Source organism: Musca autumnalis, unplaced genomic scaffold, assembly GCF_047663935.1.
Source record: "Musca autumnalis isolate F117 unplaced genomic scaffold, ASM4766393v1 scaffold_2, whole genome shotgun sequence".
Taxonomy (NCBI): Eukaryota; Metazoa; Arthropoda; class Insecta; order Diptera; family Muscidae; genus Musca; species Musca autumnalis.
The window spans coordinates 253,045,797-253,069,218 of record NW_027411755.1 but is presented as its reverse complement, the minus strand read 5'-3'; the positions used below and the strand labels follow the sequence as shown (position 1 = coordinate 253,069,218).

Below are 23,422 nucleotides of genomic sequence, written 5' to 3'. Positions count from 1 at the left end.
GCTCAAATAATCGGTTGCTTGATAGTGTGGCCGCTCATTTTTGTCAGTCATCTGGCAACCACAAAATATTTTGTGATTGCTGGCCAGTTTGACAGTTATCGATATTTGCAAAAAATCGACAGTCAAAACTGATCGTGTGTACCCCGCTTAATACATCGTATTCCCGATCATTCACACCGGAACACAACCAACACCATTTTCCCCGAAGAAGAACCTGCTAATTCAACACGAGCTCTTCAGCTGCAAAACCCCAGCGAGTGTGCTAATACTTACGCCAAATATTAATCCAAATATGTATATACCCACTGAGTTCATTCTTATCGCATTTAAACACAAGTAGATTGTGAATTAGTTTCTAATCAATAAATCCCCTATTTAGCCCCCAGGAAAGGCAGAATACTAGTCTTTTCATTTCGTAAGGTTTAGTGGGTCCTTATGGAGACCCTGGACGCGACTGAAGTTACCCCAGGCGACGATAAAACCACATTATACATGCCTAATGACGCGCTCGACTAAACACTATCCACCATGGTGGACGTCGGAGCTCTCCAATCTGCGCAAACAGTCGCGGATAGCTTTCTACGCCAGCTACTAAAGCGAATCCTGGCAGCCATACAAGGATAGGCTGAGGAAGTACAAAAAAATGATAGTCATAGCAAAAAATCAATCCAAAGACCAGACAAAGTAAAGTTATGGCAGAGGTTCACTCGAATCCCAGTTATATAATGAAAAACAATGGCAACTGGTCATGAACTCGACCTTGAAATCCTTCTTATGACGCACTTCCCCCTTTGCACGGATAGAACCTGCGAAGAGCAAACCAATTTCCCATAGATATGTTTATATGCAATCGTAACCAAAATCTGTCACGTCTCTTTTCTCGTATTTCAACCAGCCATACGTATTACCGATTTGTCGTACCAGAAAAATAAATGTTATTTTTAACCCAAAAAATTCGTGTTTTGATATTTTATGGATCTAAGATGCTGTAAAATACAAACATTTTCAGACCTAATTGCTAAAGGCTATATCACACCAAATGCTTTTTCACATTCATGACATCAGCTGGTCTGTATATTAGAATACCCACAGTGAAAACATACATGTGAAAAAGCATATGTTGTGAAATAGCCATAAAGGCTTCAGACTCCAACAGCATACGTATCTTCAACAACATGCTTATCTTACCTTGCATTAAGTCGTTACGACCATACTTAGAACACAAACAATACACCCTAGCCGGCATTTCTGGATATAGAAGGCACCTTCAACAACGTCAGTCAGCAATGGAACAAGCTCTATATAACATCGGCGTGAGATCATCATTCATTAGCAGATACATAACCACCATGTGCAGAGTAGATTTATCAATGCCACACTAGGAAATAGTATACCGCCCGGCCACGATGAGGTAAAGACAGCAATAAACCGGCTGAAGAATAATTATAAGGCAGCAGGAGCCAATGGCCTACCATCCGAGCTGTTCAAAACCGCAGGTGACACTCTGATAAGGTGTATGCAATTACATGGGCATATGTCTGCTCCCTATTGCATATAAGATTACTTACTTACTTAGCTGGCCCATTACAGAACATTTGTTCCATTGACCGAACTAAGAAAAGATCTCCAATTCTCTCTGTTTCGTGCTTGGCTTTTTGGAATACCGCGCCTTGTCATCTCTTCATCCACTTCTTTGCGCCATCTATTCTTTGGCCTGCCAATTCTGCGTGCACCGACATGTGGCTCGAATTTATACGCCGATATGATACAGCTCGTGGTTCATTCGATGTCGATATTCACGCAGATCGGTCCGTAGATCTTTCGTAGAATTTTTCTCTCAAACACGCCAATCACTGCCCTATTTGCTTGCGCAAGTACCCAGGCTTCGGAACCATACATCAGCACAGGTAGTATCAGTGTTTTGTAAAGCGTTATTTTTGTTTGACGAGTTGTGGCTTTGTTTTTAAAGTGCTTACTTAAGCCAAAGTAGCATCTGTTGGCCAATACAATTCTTCTTTTTATTTCACAACTGATGTCGTTTGTTGTGTTTACTGCGGTGCCGAGGTATACGAAGTCTTTTACTACCACAAAATTATGGGAACCAACTTCAACAGTTGGTCCGATCTCAATGGACGCATTGGGCGTCGACACCATCGCCGTTTACCGCCAGAACCACTTTGGCAGATTCTCCTTCGACCTTCATAAAGGTATCGGTTACTTCTTTTACTGATCGTCCCATGATGTCTATATCATCAGCATACGCAAGTAACATGTGGCTATTGGTGTATATTGTGCCACTTCTTTTGACGTTTGCCTCTCGTATAACCTTTTCTAGCAGGATGTTGAAAAGGTCACACGAAAGGCTGTCTCCTTGCCTGAAACCTCTTTTGGTACAAAATTCTTCGGAGAGGTTCTTTCCTATTTTAACTGAAGATCTTGTGTCAGTTAGAGTCATTTTACAAAGCCGAATTAGCTTTGCTTAGATGCCAAATTCAGACATTGCTTGGAATACCTTTGAACGTAGCGGGCTGTCGAAGGCTGCTTTATAATCGACAAAACGGTGGTAGGTGTCGATCTGCATCTCTTGGGTCTTCTCAAGGATTTGCCGCAGGATAAATATCTGGTCAATGGTGGACTTGCCAGGTCTAAAGCCACATTGGTATGGTCCAATTATTTCGTTGACCATTTGCTTTAGTCGTTTGCACAATATCCCTGACACTATATTATAGGCAATAGGGAGAAGACTTATGTCCCTATAGTTGGAATATACGGTTCTATTTCCTTTCTTGTGGACGGGACACAGGATACTCAGGTTCCAATCGTCGGGTACTCGTTTTTCCTGCCAGATGGTGCTAATTAGCTGATGAATACACCTTATCAGCGTGTCGCCTTTGGTTTTGAACAGCTTGGCTGGTAAGCCATCGGCTCCTGCAGCTTTATTATTCTTCAGTCGATTTATTGCTGTCTTTACCTCATCTTGGCTGGGCGGTATACATTCAATACCATCTTCTGGGATTGGGTCTGTGGTATCTTCGTCGTCTTCGTTGCTATTGGATACCAACAGTTTTGAAAAATGTTCTTTCCATATCCTGAGCACACTATCCGTATCAGTTACCAAATTACCTCGCTGGTCTCTACAGGAGGATGTGCCTTTACCAAAGCCATCAGATTGATGCTTTACTCTTTGGTAGAATCGGACTTCATTGTGGTTCCTGTACATCTCGATCTTTTCACACTCCCGCTTTTCCATTTCTCTCTTTTTCCTGCGGAAAAGACGTTTCTCCTCTCTCCTTTTCTGCCGATATCTCTCTCGTGCGCTACGCGTTGCTACGGATTGTAAAGTAGCCCTATATGCCACATTTTTCTCTTCGGTAGCCGCACGACACTCCTGACCATACTAGGGATACGTAAAATCGATTTCGGTTAATCGATTATTAGCCGTAAAATTTCCAACAGTCGTAGTCGACTATTGACTGTGCGAAAACCGAATAATCGATTATTCTTAGTCGACTTTCGGAAGACGAAGTCAAGTTTTATTCGTAGTCAACCATTAGTCGTAGTCTATTATTTTATTCGTACTCGGCTATTAATCGTGGTCGACTATTAGTCGTAGTTCACTATTGGGTGTGCTAAAACCGCATAATTGACGGTACTTTTTTATACATATAACCATCACGGATCGCATCAACGAAAATGGTCGATTATATTCGATTATAATCGTTTTCGGCGGTTAACGTTTAATCGGAAGTCGACTTTTTGAACACTCTCAAATAATCGACTATTTTACGAACACCGAATATTCGAAAAACCGATTATTGCAATTTACTGCGTATCCCTAGATAATACCATGGATTCCGTGGTGGAGGTCTCTGGTATCCAGGTATGGATTTTGCGGCTGTTTGCATGGAGTGGACAATGCTTTGTCATTGCGCTGATATGTTATCAGGATGAGGAGTGCTTTGATTAAGGAATTGGGCTAGTTGAGTGGAATATGCTGTGGCTATCTGTTGTGTTTGCAGCTAACCGATGTCTAACTTTCGTGTTGTGTCTGTTCGTACTTTGTTTGCTACGTTTAACCGGGTGCGTACCTTTGCTTCAACATGGTAGTGGTCCGAGCCTATGTTTGCTACTCGGAACGAACGCACAGCCTCATACCATTGTCAGATGTTTCACTGTGGAGACTGAATTTTCCGACTGTTGGGCCAAAGATATTTTCCTTTCCAATTTTCGCATTAAAATCGCCTAGAATAATTTTAATGTCATGAGCAGGAGAACGGTCAGTTCGTCCTTGTCTTCAGTGGGTGCATGAGCGCAAATAAAGCTGATGTTGAAGAATTTTGCTTTTATTCGAATTGTAGCAAGTCTTTCATTCACTGGTGTGAAGCTGGAGACCAGGAGTTTTAGCCTCCGACCAACTACAAATCCGCAACCAAACTCATGCTTTGTGTCATGGCAGCTATAATACAGTGCGTCACCTTTAGGTGTTATTGTGATGCCTTTCCCATTCCATCGTATTTCCTGTATGGCAATAACGTCGGCCTTGTACTTTTCAAGTATATCTGCCATTGCGTAAACTGCACCTTCTCTATAAAGAGTGCGAACATTCTAGGTGCAGATTCGCAGATCATGGTCCTTAAAACGTTTGCGGGGGTCGTCTACTTTTGAGGGATTTGTTTTTATTTTCTTTTTTTCATAGTAGGCTGCTTTTTCTAGGGGAGGGTTACTAACCCCGCTCCCAAACTCAAGTTTGGGTAGCACATAGCACATTTTGCCCGTAGTCTAAATCTAAAAAGGCTGAAATTTTATGGCTAGCGATTAACGTTAACAACTGTCACCTGACCGATCTTTATATCCATTGTAATTTGAACGGGGCCAAAGTTGAATTTTCATGAATTCACTTTACAGATCGCATTTATTTTCAAATCGATGAAAAAGAGTTTACAAGTTCTAAAAACGAATTCTACAATCCGTTACCAAGTTCGAAACATGTGGTGTATGTGGTTAGTGATGACAATTTCTCTGTCATTAGTTTACATTCACCACACCTTCTGATCATTCAGCTCACCTCGAAAGAGAAAAACAACAATGATATGTTATTATTGTTGTGTTGAAAATCAAACCCCCATTATTATAAGTCTTCTTTTGTTATAGTTTGGATTTAGCGAACAGATTTATAGGGTTCTGGTTAACTTAAAGTTGAAAGTGATAATTGTATTTCAAGGAGGAGCTTCGTGGCATTAACTTTCAATGTAAAAATAATATTTTTAATGTCTCCAAGTTAGTTTATTTTGCGTTTTCAAATCCATCAGATAGTAAAGGAACACATACATATAATAATGGCCCTTAGTGTTTAAAAAAATTAATACATTTGAGTTTTCAATTTAACTAGAATTTGGTTTATAAAAACATTTAAAATCAAAATTCCAAAAAAGTTGCCTCTCAACATTCTTGTGAAGAGTGGGGATTTTTTTTTTGTTTCACGTCATTTGAATTTCCGGTTTAATTTTCATATATAGAACATGAATATATATTTATAGAAACTGTCGATCGAGTTTTTAATTTTTCGAATATGGTTATAATTTTATGTTCCTGATGCCATAACATTTTATGATACAGTTTTTATTCTGACAACTCATACCGGATGTAATATCTAATTAAAAACGATATCAATATTTAGTTTTTGATTTGTTATCAACAAATTTATATAACGTATTAAAATATGCTAATTTTTTCATGGTTCTTATGGGCAAGCTGGGCTTAAATTGTGTCGGTATTTGACTTATTTATTATTTGTCTTTATTCATACATTTTGGTTTTACTCTCTTGTGTATTGACTCATATAGAAGATATTTTATCTCTTGCGACTTAATTGTTAATGACCATTTATTAATTATTTTCTTCTTCTGTCGTGTGATTTACATAGGTATGTATATTGAATGAACTATTTCCTGAATTGTATCGAATTACTCCTCCATTTAGTGGGCTTAAAATTAAGGCCTACACAAAAATGTTACTTTGTTCTTAAAGAGTTCATTAACTCTACATATTCCGCGAGATGTGCCAGGTTGTTTGTTTGAAGATGCTTTGCGGCAATTCAGAATATGTTTTTCCTATACAAACACGAAATGCCAACATGTCACATGATGTTGTTACATTTTTTTTTATTGAGATAAAGAATGTTCCAATGTGCGTGTAACTATCTGATGGTCATGCATGAGTGCCGTCGGACAAGATTTTGACCTTTCGTAATATTTGTATACAATGTCAATGTTTCTGTGAGTTATAAATTATAGTTTTAGACGGATTAAATGTACACTCTTAAAATGTCACTCTAACAAAACTCTCGTGGTTATTTTATGAATATTACAATTGCTTGGGCAAAAGTCGAGGAGGCTGTGAGAGCTGTGGATTCCCTAACCAAAACTCTTCTGACGAGCTATTAGGACTCTTGTCCAATCACCTATCCGGGGAAGAAATTCCAACCGGTGTGGTGGACCAAACAATTAGCCAAGGCAATCCTACAATGAAGCCAGTAAGACGAAACTCAGTACGGATTGGGATGCCTACAAGGTCAATTTCAATAAGTACAAGAGTGAAATCAAGAAAGCTAAGCGAAATTCTTGGGTTAGTTTCAGCGAGTCGATAGAAGGAGTTAGTGAAGCTGCCAGGTTCCGTACGATACTATCTAAGGACCCAAAATCCATAGGTAGTATCAAACGGAGCGATGGTTCCTGGACTAACTCCGGTCTAGAGACTTTGGATCTGCTGTCAGGGGTTCATTTTCCCGGTTGTGTTGACTTCGACGGAGCTTTGCCAACAGCAAGTCACAGTCGAGCCCGAACTGTCGAAGATGAACAGCAGCTGATTGACACAATAACTAATCACACAAGAATTCGGTGGGCGATCAACAGTTTCCAGCCTTATAAATCACCGGGACCGGATGGTATAATACCGGCAATGCTACAAAATGTGGTTGAGCCGGCGCTATCAATCCTGGTAGAAATTTTGAAGGCTTGTGTAGTGTTATCGAATGTTATCGATTTACGTACCTACAGATCCCTATAGATCCCCACTTAATCAGCTGTTGCAACAGCTGTTTCATCATCAGATGTTTTATCAACATATGTTTTATTTGTTTATGTTTTACAGTATACATTTAAGGATAACAGTTCATAAGAAAATATGATTAAGTAAATCCCGTTACTTTATATATATATATATATATATATATATATATATATATATATATATATATATATATATATATATATAGGACAATTTCCTAAATAAATTAATCAAGTTTTTACTGCCGACTTATTGGCAACTAATAAAAACTTAGTTTCATTTAGCTCTCTGGAAGTGCTGATTAAATAGTTGTATTGGCATTTTTGGGTGCCTACAACCAAGAAAATAGAATACCAGTGGCGTTTGTAAGCGCCGGTATAAAAAGTCAGGCAGGAATTCAATTAAATGCTCCACAAATAAATCTCCCTCATTACACTTGTTTATTGTTATCGTACATACCTGGTCTGTGGAAGGAGGTTAAGGTCACCTACATCCCCAAAGACTACAGACCAATTAGTCTTTCTTCCTTTCTTCAATCCACAATGCTCTGAGCAACACAGGCATTTCCTCCATCCTTGTGGAATGGATTGATGAGATGCTGAAAAGTAGAATCATCAACTCATGCATAGGAGAGAGTTCCGTGAGGAAATCTGTTAACAGAGGCACTCCGCACGGAGGAGTTCTCTCACACGTGCTATGGCTTCTGGTAAAAAATAAAATACTTGTGTGCTTCGAACGGCTGAAGATCAAGCCTATGCTGATGATGAGGTTGTGCTGATAAGTGGCAAATTCCTGCCAACCCTGTCTGAGCTCATGCAAAGAGCCTTAGAACAACTTGCAAACTGGGCCCAGAACAATGGTCTGGGAGTAAACCCGAAAAAAAAACAGAGCTTGTACTATTCACTAAGAAACGCAAAATTCCCAATTTCGAGCCTCCAGTCCTGGATGGGGTGGCCCTGGAACATTTTACGGAAGCTAAATACCTCGGCACTATTCTGGACCATCGCTTCTCATGGAAAAGAAATGTAGAGGAGCGAACGAAGTAAGGATGTAATCGAGGTCCTGCCCATACTTACCTATGGTGGACTGGTCTGGTGGCAAGCTCTTGGGAACAAATCGTTACTTTCCAAATTATCAAGTGTACAAAGAACCGCGTCACTGCTGATTACCGGATCGATTAAAATAACTCCTCTAGCTGCTTTAAACGTCATCCTCGATCTCCAACCTCTGGACATCCTAATCCAGTTTCAGGCTGCGAGAACTGCTTTTAGACTCCGGGAGTCAGGGTGTTGGCGTGGTTCACACTTTGGACACTCGAATGTCCTAAAACTAGTTGATAGTCGACTTGAGTTAGGTGACAATGGTTGCGTAAGCGATTATATGCCTACCTCATTCAAGATTGACTCTTTAACTGTTATCTTCCCAAACTGAGACGCATGGGCTGAGTGCATATCTCCTCTGGACGGTCTGGCAATTTACACAGACGGGTCCAAGATGGAAGAAGGTACTGGCGTCTACTGCGAGAATCCACTAATTAAAAACTCATATAAGCTTGTAGGAGATTCTTGCTATCAAGAAAGCAGCTGAATTGGTGAAATGGCTTGAAGGCAGTCTTACAGGACCGGTGACTATATGTGTCGATAGTCAAGCGGCCCTCAAGGCTCTCAAGTCATGGACCATAAATTCAAGAGCTATTCTTGATTGTAGGAGAGCTCTGCAGGATATACATGATATCGTAAAGCTATGTTGGGTACCGGGTCACAGCAACATCATGCGAAACGAGGTAGCAGATGAACTGGCTAGAGCTGGCTCTAGGTCTATCGACTTATCAGTTGATGAAACCATCGGCAAACTTCGGGAGATCTTCAATAAGAAAGCACACTAAAGATGGCTATTGGAACCTGGTTGTAGGGTATCCAAGGCAATCTGGCCTGGGTTTCTCGTCGAAGAACGGCTTCCCTCCTCTCACTTGATAAGTTAGGGATGAAAATCGCGGTGGGACTTATAACAGGTCACAGCAGAGTGAGGTCCCTAACTTCAAAATGGGCATTGACTACTGCAGGCTATGTGAAGATGCGGAGGAGATAGAGACTGTCGAACATCTGCTTTGTAGGTGTCCCATGTTGCAGACAAGGAGATACCGTGCACTAGGCAGATATGAGATAGACACTCTGACCTTACTGTCTAACATAGATCCCATCGTCCTACTTAACTTTGCCAGACATCCAGCATGGCTTGGCAAAGGTCCTTAACAACCCTTAATAATCAGACTCATTTCACTCTTCCAGATAATTCCTTGGCGTCAATCTCTACATCTCCTACACTCACCATCATCTTATTATCTCCATCCTATCATCCTTATCTCATCAAGCTGCATAAACACTCTATCATCTCCTTCATCTTTAATCATCTCAACAACACACCTCCATCATCTTTAAATAGCCTGCACAGGATGAACACATTGGACCAACGGTCTCCGAGTGAAGCAGTCACCTATTCTAATAGAGGGCTGCGCATCCTTAAACCTAACCTAACCCGGGCAAAAGTAATCACGAACCTGATAATATGGAGGAAATCGAACCGAATAAGAGAAAATAACCTTTTTTTACACAAAATTATATCTGTCAATTATATAATGCAAAAAGGAGTATGAATGAAAACGGTTTCAACAGAATGTGATCAACTTACCTAATTGCTTGATGAAAAGTCTCCTGGGCCTTGATAACGTATCGGCGTAATGAAAACGTATTGCATATTCATGCAAACAGCCGCAAAATCTCTACATTGGTACCGAAAAGAATAATCCAACATATTGAGGTACTCTGCCATCACTAGGAACGCCTAGCATACGGTAGAGTGATCATCGGCAAAGGGACAACGTCCTCTTCTTAAACAAAAAAGAGAAATAACCACATTAGCATGTTAATTTTGAATTTGAATTGAGCCCCAGTATGCCTTCTTATAGAAGACCATATCATGTTCTCATAGAAGGCAATATGCTCCTTTGTAGCAGACCAGATGATCATATGATAGTAGACCAAAATATGTTCTCACACTAGAAGATCTCTGAAAGACAACCAGATGGTCTGTTGATAGACGGTAATAAGGCCGACTTCTGGATAGAAGTTCAGAAAGTCTTCTGATATACGACCACAAGATCTTTTGTTAGATTTCAAGGTTCTTTTTAAGGAATGTCAGATGGACTTTATATAGAAGTCTTAAAGGTATTCTAAGTGAACGTCGGAAGGTTTTCTCATCGAAGATGATAAGTATTCTTAAAGAGAGCAAAAATGTTTTTTACACAAGCTCTTCTTAAAGAGGGCCAGATTGGGTTTTTATAGAAAAGGTATAAGGTAATCTCATAAAAAACCATAGAAGAGCACAAGGTTCTTTGATAAGTGACACACGAATTTCCTCATAGAAGATTAAGAGGTATTGTTACAGAAGACCAGAAAGCCTTATCATTGAGGTCTAGAAGGTCTTTTCGTAAAAGACCAGGCGGTCTTCTCGTAGAAGTCCAGAGAACTTCTTGTAGAAGACCAGAAGATATTGCCATGGAAGACATCAAGTTCCTTTCATAGATGACCAGAGAATTTTCTCATATAAGACCAAAAAGTGTTCTCATCGAACACCAGAAGGCATTTTATAGAAGTATTCTCCTTGAAATCGGTGTGTTATTTTCATAGAAGACCAAAAGGTCTTCTCATAGAAGACCAAAAGGTCTTCTCATAGAAGACCAGAAGGCCCTCGCACAGAGGACCAGAATGTATTTTTATAGAAGGTCTGAAGAATGAAGAATGTCTTCTTCTATAAGACCACTTTCTTAAGACTAAAAGGTATTTTCAAGGAAGACCAGAATGGCTTCTTATAGAAGAACACATTGTCATTATATAGGGGAACAGAATGTCTTCTCATAGAAGGTCTTCGGATAGAAGAAGGTCTTCGGATAGAAGAAGGTCTTCGCATAAAATACAAGAATATCTCCGAATAGAAGGCCAGAGGATTTTCCTTTAAAATAACAGAAGGACTTTTTATAAAAGACCAGAAAGTTTTTCGATAGAAGACCAAAAGGTCTTCTTATAAAGACCAGTAGTGCGATTCTCTAACTTATTTTTTGAGTAACCGACAAATATCGGTAAAATTAAAATGCTTATAAATTCGGTAATTAACGATATTTTTCGGAAGGTTAGCGACGAAAAGAAAGTAGTCGTGAAGTTCTACCGATAGCAACAGTATTGTCAACTTTTATTTGAACTTTTCATTCATAATTTTGCGTTTTAATTTTACCGACATTTGTCGGTAACTCAAAAAATGAGTTAGAGAATCGCACTACAGGATGTTTTATTTTAAAAGACGAACGTCTCTTTTAAAATAGCAGAAGGTCTATTAGAAGATCGAAAGGTCTGGCTTCATAGAAGGCCACAAGGTCTTCTCATAGAAGACCAGATGTTCTTCTTACGGGAGAATAGAAGGTCTCCTTATGGAGAACAAAAAGGTCTTCTGAGTTCTTCGAATAGAAAACCCGATGGCATTCGAAGAAGACCAGAAGAGAAAAGAGGAAGTCCATCTTTTAGAAGGATGTAAGTCCCCAGCAAAATTTGAAGGAAGGGGTTCTATGCGATGACGTGATTTCATGGCATCTTTTGCATTGGTTCAAAGGAAGTTGTGAAAAATCCGATATTTTCATTAGCATTTGAACCCATACAAAGGAAGTCGGTTAAGATCAGATCTTTTCATCAGCATTTGAACCCATGCAAAGGATGTCGTGAAAGATCCGATCTTTTCATCAACATTTGAACCCATTCCATCGATCCAATAGAGATGAATTTTGTGTTTTTATTTATTTATACACATTTTTTCTAAATATATAAGATTAATTATTTGCAATAGCCTTAAAGTTGTCGGAGACTCGAAATCACAAACAACGTTGTTAAACTTCTCGTCGTAATCATAATGTCATTGCAAAGCATTGGTGAAAATGTCAGGCCAAAGCACTGGTGGAAATGACATACCAAAGCATTGGTGAAAATGACATGTCAAAGCATTGGTGTAAATGACATGTTTTGGATCCAAAAATGAATTGCATCTTTTCGGGTCCACTCTCATATAAAATTCATCGATGAAGATGCTAAACAGATGACATGTCAGATCACTTTCACCCATTATTGAATAGCATCTTTGGCATCGATCATTTTGCTGGGTCCTGTCTTCATAGAAAGCTAGAAGGTTTTCTTACAGGAGAATAAAAGTTCTTCTTGACAAGAAAGTATTTTTTTATAGAAGAGCAGAAGGTCTTATGATAGAAGTGCAGTAGTTCGTCGAATAGAATAGGGGTTTCGAATAGAATGCCAGAGAGTCTTCGAATATAATACCGGAATATCTTCCAATAGAAGGAAAGAAGGCCTTCTGATATAAGTGCATGAGGCCTTCGAATAGAATACCAGAAGGTTTTCTTTTAAAAAAGGTCTTCTTAAAAGGTAACACATCGTCCTAGTAGGCGATAAAAGGACCATATTGTACCGGAAACACTACAAAAAGTTCACAAATATCTCAGAGAACATAATATAAAAGCACACAGTTCCAGGAAACATCATAATTTTAACGGATTACACGATGCAGAGCCGAAAGTAGTCACAATGAAATTGTACATTTGCAAGACCAACTGTGGGGAATTAACCCTAGGAACTGACATACATGTGTGTATCATGGATGATCATAACAAATTTAGTTAGGATATGGCTAGTCACTTCGATTTCAAGGGTTAATTCACTCAATTTTATCAGAGCAGGAGTAGCTGCCATCATTAGTGTATTTAGGACCATGCCAAAACCATGGATGTTAGGACTCGTATGTCAGATATATATTCACTGGACAATAGCCGTAGACAATCTCAGCATTTTCACTTACAATAGTAGGAACCTATGAATTATCCTGATGAAGTTATTTTAGTTTATAGTACTAAAATACGTAATTTTTCAAAGTCCGATCTGGGTTATCAATAATTTCCCTATATATATTCACCATAGATATTTCAAAAGCAGTTTGGATTGAGCACACATAATCTTCTGAAAGAATTTATAATCAAAAAACTTCAATAAAATATATTTTGTGACCTCAGATAACGAAAATGTGAATAAAAACGGTAAAATATGGTCCTAAATCATATATAACAAGTGAGCAAAGGCTATAGTCGGGACGGGGCCGACCATGTGATACCCTACACCACTACCCCTGTACATAAGCTTTTTACTGGTAAACATTTATTTTAGGGAACATAATCCGACTACCACCAAACATATTTTGGTTTTTAATCCAAAAAAAAAAAAAAAAAAAAAAAAAAAAAATATATGCTTCTTTCTCTCTGGGACCCCATTAAAAATTTCGTGACCATTCGATCAAAATTTCGACCTGTAGAATGAAAGAATGGATGCATTACCTTCGCCAACCTGCTTTACACCAATATACAGGTAATATTTTCTTCTTCCATTGACAGGCTTTGCCGTTGAAATAACCCTACCAGAAATCGATATATTCACAAAGACTAAAATTTTGAATTTGTCTCCACATGAGTTTTTCCCCATTCCGACCCCTAAATATTATCCGACTATCACCAAAATCAATAGGCATCTTCCTCTGTGGGGCCTCCATCAACCCCCAAAAATTCGTGGCTATCCGATCGAAATTCCAGTCTGTAGCGTGATTACAAAAAATGGAAAAATTGGATATATTATATTTTTCGATTTTCGATATCTCGGTTGTTTGCCCACTTACGCCAACATATTTTGCGTCAATATAAAGGACATCTTTTCTTCTTCCATTGGCGGGCTTTGCTTTTGGAATACTCCTACTAGAAGCGGTAATAATCGCATAAGAAAAAAACGTTGACTTTAAGCTTTTCGCTTATTCCGACTCCTGAATATTATCCGACCATCACCAAACTAAATAGGCTTCTTCCTCTGTGGGACCCGCATCAACTCCCAAAAAATTCGTGACGATCCGATCAAAATTGCGACCTCTAGCGTGATTACAAAAAAATTGGAAAATGGGATGCATTACCGACTATTGCGATATCTCTGCTATTTGACCACCTACGACAACCTACTTTACATCGTTGTAAAGGTGATATTTGTTACTTTCCTTGCCAGGTTTTGCTTTTGATATACCCTTTTAAAGAAACAGAAATATTGGCTTTGAAATAAAACGTTGACCATTCTACAAATAAGTTTTTGGCCAATCCTACCACTGAATATTATCCGACCATCACCAAAAACAAAATAGGCTTCTTCCTCTGTGAGACCTCAAAATTGCGACCTGTAGCGTGATTTCCAAAAAAAATTGATAAATGGGATGTATTACCGACTATTGCGATATCTCCGTTATTTGGTCACCTACGCCGACCTAGTTTGCATCATTGTAAAGACAGAATTTTCTACTTTCATAGCCGAGATTTGCTTTTGGAAAGTCCCCAACCAAAGCTGTAATATTCGTCATTATAATTAAAATCGCAAAAATGAAAATTTGGGTTTTATTTGCGACTATTGTGATATCTTCGTTGTTTGATCCACGTTGACCCACGAGAACCTACTTAACATCATTAAAAAGGTGATATTTTCTACTTTCATTGTCAGGTTTTGCTTTTGGTATACCCCATACAGAAGCTGAGATATTCGCTTTGGAAAAAAACGTTGTCATTTTATCCACATAAGTTTTTTTCCCATTCCGACCCCTAAATATTATCCGACCATCACCAATAGGCTTCTTCCCCTCCGGGACCCCCATCAACATGCAAAATTTCGTGACGATCCGATCAAAATTGCGACCTGTAGTTTGATTACAAGGTTTAGATGGACAGACGGACGGACGGACACACATAGCCAGATCGACTCAGCTCGTCGAGAAATTCATTTTGGAATATATAACTATTGGTCTACGACCATTATTTCGATGCGTTACAAACTTTTTGGCCAAAACCAACTTATAATACCCTCCCCACATAGTGGTGTAGGGTATAAAAAGCGAAAGCTTCTGGGGATGTTAAATATTATAGCTACAAATTTCTTTTGTTGCGAGACTCATAATGAAATTAGATTTGGAACATTTCTTCTTTTGACACAACCCCCAAAAAGTGAAGTATTTTAGGAGATTTTGACTCAGTATGGAATAAATTTTAATTAAGAGTCTACAAGTTAAACAAATAATTTCTACCTATAATATCTAATTTTGTAACGTCATTTTCTTAACAAAGTATTTTACCCAGATATCTAGTTTGTTCTAGGACTTACAATGAAATTTTGTGTAGAATATTTCTTCTTTTAACAACTTTCATCTAAAACTAAATTGCATGTTACTTTCATGCATCAACTCGAAAAAAGAACAAAACAAATTTATTCAAAAAATATTTGGGTGTTTTGTTGGCAAATTTGATGTATATATTTTCTTGATATATATTGCAAATACATATTTCATTTATTCGGCGACTTATATTGAAATTTGATGGAGATTATTTTTGTCTTTGACATCTTCTATCTAGAGCGAAGGTTTGTGGGACAAAACTTAATAAACTCATATAAAGTACAACATTAACCCTAACACGTGATTTTACTTTTGGCAGATTCCTAGCGTTGAGGTACGATTTAGAGTTTTGGTGTATTCAGGGACCTATAGTAAAATTTTATGACAAATAATTTTGTGGAATATGTTGATCCGATACGATCACATTTTAATGGAGTTTTTAAACGTTTTTGAAAAAAGGGACCAAAAAGACCCCTTTAGTGACTCGCATGAGTGTTAATTTTTTTCATAAAAAGATACCCCGCATTGTTGTCAGTAATATTGCCAAAGACACTTTATACCTAAAATGCAAGGATTCCAAGGAATCTGATGTCGAATATTTCAAAACCTGTAGAAATGGGCGGAACTTGCCACGCCTATTTAGGTTACTTCCCGACGTAAACTTTCAAAACGCCGATGCACGTGTCTTCTTTTTTTCGGTCTTCTTTCATAATCTGGCCGAATTATCTTGTAATTATTTTTTGTGTTGTACAGTGTTATTAAGGGTTGTTAAGGACCTTTGCCAAGCCAGGAAGGTCAGAGTGTCTATCTCATATCTGCCTAGTGTACGGTATTTCCTTTTTTGCAACATGGGACACCTACAAAGCAGATGTTGAGGGCCGCTTGACTATCGACATATATAGTCACCAGTCCTCTAAGACTGCCCTCAAGCCTTTTCACCAATTCAGCTGCTTTCTTGATAGTAAGAATCTCCGCCTGAAAAACACTACAATTATCGTCAAGCTTATATAAGTTTTTAATTAGTGGATTCTCGAAGCAGACGCCAGCCCCAGTACCTTCTTCCATCATGGACCCGTCTGTGTAAATTGCCAGACCATTTTCTTAGAGATATTTTCTTAGTTCGGTCTAAGGAACAAATGTTCTGTAATGGGCCAGCTAAGTAAGTAAGTAATTTTGTCAGCTCATATTTCCTGAAAGCATCTCAAAACCGCTAAATAAATACACTTTGAGAATAGGATTTTGGTTGTCTCATCGGTTGAGGGTATTAGACGACAAAGTTGATTGATACCTTTTCACTTGTCGAACAAATCTTTTAGTTAATAAGACGGCTTTCACAAAACTTGTGAACATATCGAACAAATCTGTTCCAAATGACAGCTTTGAAGCTTATTTCATAGACATCAAATTTAATGGCTCTTACTCGTCCTCTTCAACTAAACTAATTTACCATGCCTTTCTAAAAAACAACAAATAATTCTTCTCCGCCAAATTCGATAATCATTTGAAATCAAAACGTTAAAAAAGCAATCTAAATACGAAATCTAAGCCGAACGCAGCATCCAACATCTTGAATTGAATCGAACTGAATTAAAACAAGAAAAACCAATTCATTAACTGTATTTTTTTAAACGTTTCATGGTATTATTGGTGCTGTTGGTGTTGTTGTTGTTGGACACTTTGGGAAGAGATTTGTTTCAGAAATTTTGTTAAAGGTCGTTCGATTATTCTAATACGAAGTTAAAACATGTGATTCGTTTGTGTGTCTATCGAAATGGTCTATTTTGTCTAGCCAGTTCTTGAAATTTGGGAACTGAAAGAATTGCTCTAATGAAGATGATCGTATTTTTTGTTTGTTTGCTTTTTTTCTTCTTCTTGTGATCTGCTGCTTATCAATAATTAAGTTAAAGTTTTTATTTTATATTTTTTATTATTATTTGCTTTTATTTTGTATTTGTTGTTGATTTTTATTTTTGTGTTATTTAATTTGTTTTTGTATCGAAATAAAATAGCAACAACTGTTCCGCTGTGATACAAATGCTAATTCCGAGCGAAGAAAAAAACCGGAAGTCTTTTAATTAGCATAACATTAAATTTTGTCTAAAAATCCGGATAAAGCATCTCATCCGAATTGACACTTCCTAGCGTTAAGAATTACTTTTCGTTTTTGTAGGGGATTTTGTTGTTATTTCCCCCCCAACCCGGATCAAGTGGTTATTTCAAACATGTTTCACCAACAAATTGGAACAAATGAACCGGAATGAAGGTCAATGTTTTGTTCGGACTACTGATGTAATGTTTGTGGAACCAATTGTACAGTTGATCAGTGATATTCAAAAGAGAACTTGTGGCTCGCAAAGGTTTTGTTATGGTATAGAGAGATGTACAGGCAGAGACAGGGAGATTTTCTCTGATATATTTAAAATTAAAAGAAAATCAACAATCTCATAATTTTTATGTTTTAATGCGTTAATTTCAACCCAAAATAGTAAAAATTGCAAATTGTTTAAAAAATATTTATAAAACTATGCGTATATTTTAATTAATTTAATTAATCGAGCTCTATGACCTAAGGAGATTACATTGAAAAATTGATATCTAGCGAAGTCCTACACACACATCAATCACTATGCGACGATCGTTTCGTTAGCTGGTTAGGCTAACATCCTCAGGCATATTAGATGTTGTTGTTGCTAGACAATTTTCGCCATTTGGGGCCCCTATTTATTAGTATTTTTATTTCTGACTATATACATTTCACCCATGTGAACTACGGACAACTTCCTCCTATTAACAAGATCAGGGACCTAAACATTAATCCAGTTAAAAAAAGTTTCATGTTTATAAAAATGCATTAAATACATTTCAAAATAGTTAAATTTCAACTTGAACTTCATTTATTGACATTTGTATTTGACAGTGTCGCCGGCAATGCATCCACCTCATAAATATTTAAATTTGTCGCACGAATTAAAAATGCGTTTTTTCGTAGAGAATTTTATTTTTAGCCATTCATAAATTACATTTTGACAAAAATGCTGGCCTGCATGTCATTTAATTTAATTCCGGAAAATGACTCAGATTTATGCTAAAATAGCCAAAAATATGTGTGTTGATGTGATTTACTCCATTAATAATAAAACAACAACAAAAATACAACAAAATACATACATATGTGTGAAGATGAGTAAAAAAGTTTCATGAAGGGACAACTGGTAATGCAAATTAACTTCCGCTTCGAACTAAAAGAGCAGCTAAACTATTCGACAAAGGTGCCGTGGCATAACCCCCACGGACATACCTCCCAAATTTTTTGGGAGCTATGTATGTCCGACCCCCCTAGCGAACATAAGTCCCAATGGGAGTTATGTCCGTTTTTAAAATTTAAGTGATTTTTATTTAAATACAATTTTTTAATTCAAATGTATAAGAAAAAAATTAAAAGTTAACTTTAAGTTCATATGCATTTTTCATTTCATAAAATAAATTATAATTGATTTAAAATTTTTAAGAAAATTAAGTACAAAATGATTTGTTGTCTTCCAAACCTATTTTAAACGAAAAATTCTGCCTACAGGAAAATAAAAAGTAAAAAAATATTTTTAAACAAATCGCGACGTTAAAAAGTTTTTGTAAAAATATTTAAATAAATTCTGAATAAGTAAAAAAGTATCAGTCGGCTTGGTCTACAGAGATATACCCTCAGCCTGTGTATATTGAAACAATTTTTCCCGAAAACCGTATGTATTTAGAGAGTTTTGAAAATTTTGGGAGTATGAAACGAGAAAAATGTTGATTAGGATTAAACACCAAAAGTTTTGCGGAGGAAATACTTAAAGGAATGGATCGACATTGACCATTATGGAAGTGGATCTCCAGCCACTACATATGGTGCCATAGGTGGTTTTTACACCCTTCGGGCTGTTTGCTCAAGAAGTGTGGATTTGCCCCTGAAAAAAACTTTCAACAAAAATCAAAGTGATTCTATAGCAGGTCTTAAAGTGAACTTATCCGAAATCTTGTTTGGGAGGTACTGGATGAAGTGGACAAATATAGTCCATATTTGAACCTGATTTATATCTGACAGATATATTAGGATGTGTAAAATATGGACCAATTCGGCCACTCCCTTCAAAAGTTACCGTACGAACAATTTTTCCGAACATTTTTGAAATTTTGTGGGGGAGGTACCTGAAGGAGTGGACCGAGAGTTATCTTGCGCTCCAACCACCTCATACGGTGTCATAGGGGTTTTGTGCACATTTCAGGATATTTTCTCAGGAAGTATGGACTTGCCCCTAATGGAACTTGTACCGCCGTATGGGGGCAGTGAATACAAGTTGTTACAACAAAAATCAAGGCGATTCGAGAGCAGGTCCTAAACTAAACTTTTCCGAAATTTTGTGTGGGAGGTACACGAAGAAGTAGCCCGATTGAGTCCATATTGGGACCTCATCTAAGTCCGGTAGAAATTTCACGATGTGCAAAGTATGGACCAAATCGGTTGCTTCCTGCTAGAGTTATCGTGGGCACAAATTTTCGAATATTTGCGAACTTTTGTGGGGGAGGTACCCGAAGGAGTGGACCGATATAATCCATCTTCGAACTTAAACTATGTTTGGACAAAATATTATAATTGTTCCACAAACATCCCATAAGGTACAAGGGAGACTTCTCTCATATCAATGAGTGCACCCCGATTCATATTAGCTCAATGATATGGGACCTACAGTTTATCGCCGAGTCCGAACGGCGTGTCTAAGACACCACTTTTGTAGAGAAGTTTTACATGGCTGAAATACTCAGGAAATGTCGCCGTTGAAGTGTTTTGATGTTGCCTGGCCGGGGAATCGAACCCACGACCTTATGTGTGCAAGGCGGGTGTGCATACCATTTCACCACGGTGGCACCCTTGGACAAAATATTACGAAAGCCAAATCTTGGACCAAATCGGTTCATCCGTTCAAGGATTATCGTGCGCACCAGCCAGCCAGACAGACAGACGGACGGATATTGGTCAATCGACTCCAAATTGTCTAAAACATATTTCTTCCAAACATACTTGGGGTCTAAAACCATTATTTCGATGAGGCAAATTTTGCCCGTATGAAAGTGTATATACCCTCCCTCGTTAGCATAAATGCTGAGGGTATAAAAAAATGGAAAAGTGGGATGTACGCCAACCATCAATAGGCTTCTTTTTCTGTGAGACCCTCATCAACCCCCAAAATTTCGTGAGGATCCGATCAAAATTCCGACCTGTAGTGTGATTGCAAAAAATGGAAAAAGGGATGCATTACCTACTATTGCGATATCTCTGTTGTTTTACCACCTATGACTGCCTACTTCACATCGTTGTAAAGGTGATATTTACTACTTTCCTTGCCAGGATTTGCTTTTGATATACCCCACATAGAAGCGGAGATATTAGCTTTGAAATAAAACGTTGACTTTTTCTCCAAATAAGTTTTTGCCCTTTCCGACCCCTGAATATTATCCGACCATCACCAAAATCAATAGAGGAAGAAGCCTCTGTAGGACCCCCAATAACCCCCAATCCTGACGATCCGATCAAAATTGCGACCTGTAGCGTGATTACAAAAAAATGGAAAAAATGGGATGCATTACCGACTATTGCGATATCTCCGTTATTTGGCCACCTACGCCAACGTGCTTTACATCATTGTAAAGAAGGGATTTTTTACTTTCATAGCCAGACTTTGCTTTTGGAAAGTCGCCAACCAAAGCTGTGATATTCGTCATTATAACTAAAATCGCAAAAATGAAAAGTTGGGTTCTATTAGAGGCTATTGCGATATCTTCGTTGTTTGACCACCTACGGCAACCTACGTTACATCGTTAAAAAGGTGATATTTTCTACTTTCATTAGCATTAGAAAAAAAAGTTGACTTTTTCTCCAAATAAGTTTTTTGCCCATTCCGATCCCTAAATATTATCCGACCATCACTAAAATCCCCTCCGGGACCCTCATCATCACCCAAAATTTGGTGACGACCCGATCAAAATTGCGACCTGTAGCGTGATTACAAGGTTTAGATGGACGGACGGACGGACACACATAGCCAGATCGACTCAGCTCATCGAGACAATCATTTTGGTATATATAAGTATGGGTCTACGACCATTCTTTCGATGCGTTACAAACTTGTTCCAAAGGAAGAACTACAGGGACGAGAGGTGCTATACAGTGATCGATACCAGTAGAGGGTCCGGCAGATTACCTAAAGAACACCAGCAGGCCATCGAAAATAGGGTCAGCGATAAAATACTGGAACACTTTTTAAAGAGTGGGCCAATAAAAATTGTTAGCAGCGAGCTCAAAGGGGACCTCTTAGTATACCACTTGGGACCGCACGCGAACCCGGCCGCTCTCGAGGAAGTGATCAACAGTGTGACAACTCCTTGGGAAGGCGGCAAATTGAAGCTGGTGAGCAAGGACGAGATACCTCACCTGACTAAAGCGACGGTATACGTCAAAGGGTATGGCTGCAAGTTCGAGACAGAACGCATGCTCGAGGTCTTTGGCAAGCAAAATGAGACCTTGGAAGTGAAGAGGTGGGAAGTCTTCCACAGGGAGGAGAAAGAGGATGGTACTCTCCTTGTGGTTGGAATTGACGACCTCTCACTAGCCAGTCTTACAAAGACAAAGGGCAAGGCGTATTACATCTGTAATGCAGTCACCTTTAAAGTTGGAAGGGCACGAGTCGGGGAAGAAGAAGAGGATGCTCACCAATCCAGCAAGGAGAACAAACCACCGAGCAAAACCGAAGAGGGGGTCGAAGCCATCAGCGACTCCCATCGGAGCGAAACGGCAACTCAAGCCCTGATGGATAAAATAAACAAAGGTAATATACACATCGGTTTAATCCAGGAACCTTGGACCGTAAAGAACAAGGTTTCCGGACTAAACCACATTAATTACCAACTCTTTTACGCTAATACAGGAAACCGACCGAGGTCCTGTATTATATGCCATAAAAACGTATGCTTTCTTTTCTCCCCAGAGTTGTCAACCTCGGAAGCCACAGTGTTGAAGCAAGGGAATGGTAATATATACCTAGCATCAATTTACCTGCCGTTCGACTCGCCGACATTACCACCTTCGTCGGAGCTGCAGCAACTGGTGAGGAAAATCAAGCAAACAGGTAACGAAGTACTAGTAGGTAGCGATGCTAACTCTCACCATATTTCGTGGGGTAGTACTAACACTAACAAGAGGGGTCAAGCCCTTCTAGAATTTTTGAATACTAACGACCTGATAACCCTTAACATAGGAAATACACCAACCTTTGTTAACAGAGTTAGGGAGGAAGTATTAGATGTAACAATACTCGTATGTTCAGAAAATCTAATAAACGAGGTACATGAGTGGAGGGTTTCAAAGGAACACTCATTCTCTGACCATAGGTATATTAGGTTTAAAATATCAAGGCCACGGCCGAATCCGATAACTTTCCGAAATAAATCCAAAACAAATTGGACTAAATTCGGAAAACAAGTTAAAGATAGACTAGGGCAAGAAGTTGAGGTTTGCCTAAGCAAAGAAGATATAGATAGAAATGTCAATACACTAACAGGGGCTCTAGTAAGGTCTTTCGAAGAAAGTTGTCCACTTCGAGAGAGGAAATCTGCCTATGAAAAACCCTGGATGACAGGGGAAATTCGTAACAAAGGCAAAGAGGTCCGAAGACTATACAATAGGGCAAAACGTAAAAAAGCAGCTGTATTCTGGGACAACTACCAAACAAAACTAAAGGAATACAACAAAATGACAAGAAAAGCCAAACGGAACTCCTGGACGCTTTTTTGTGAACAGGTAGATAGCGTAAATGACGTCTCTAAAATTAAAAAGTTTCTATCTAAAACTCACTCACAACCCGAGCTTATGGTTGATGACACGGGTAAAAGATGGAAACAACCGAGGAAACTCTTAGCCTTCTGATGAGAACGCACTTCCTGTCGAGTACTACGGCACACACAGTGTCACCGATGGAGATAGCTTATGCATCAGAAGAAGCACCAAAAAATCGACAACTTGCTGATTAAA

The 23,422-nt window shown here is 38.5% G+C and overlaps 1 protein-coding gene across 2 annotated transcripts in view; it reads right to left on the bottom strand.

Moving 5' to 3' along the window:
* Positions 1-23,422, bottom strand: part of Zir (dedicator of cytokinesis) — a 166,634-nt gene that overhangs the window by 72,533 nt on the left and 70,679 nt on the right. Inside the window, exon 1 of one of the 2 annotated variants that reach the window (XM_073971394.1) lies at positions 9,754-9,937. The exons of the other annotated variant lie outside the window; for it this stretch is intronic. The gene's annotated coding sequence lies outside the window, so the exon portion shown is untranslated. Of the gene's footprint in view, positions 1-9,753; positions 9,938-23,422 lie in introns of those variants that run through there. 2 annotated transcript variants of the gene reach the window in all.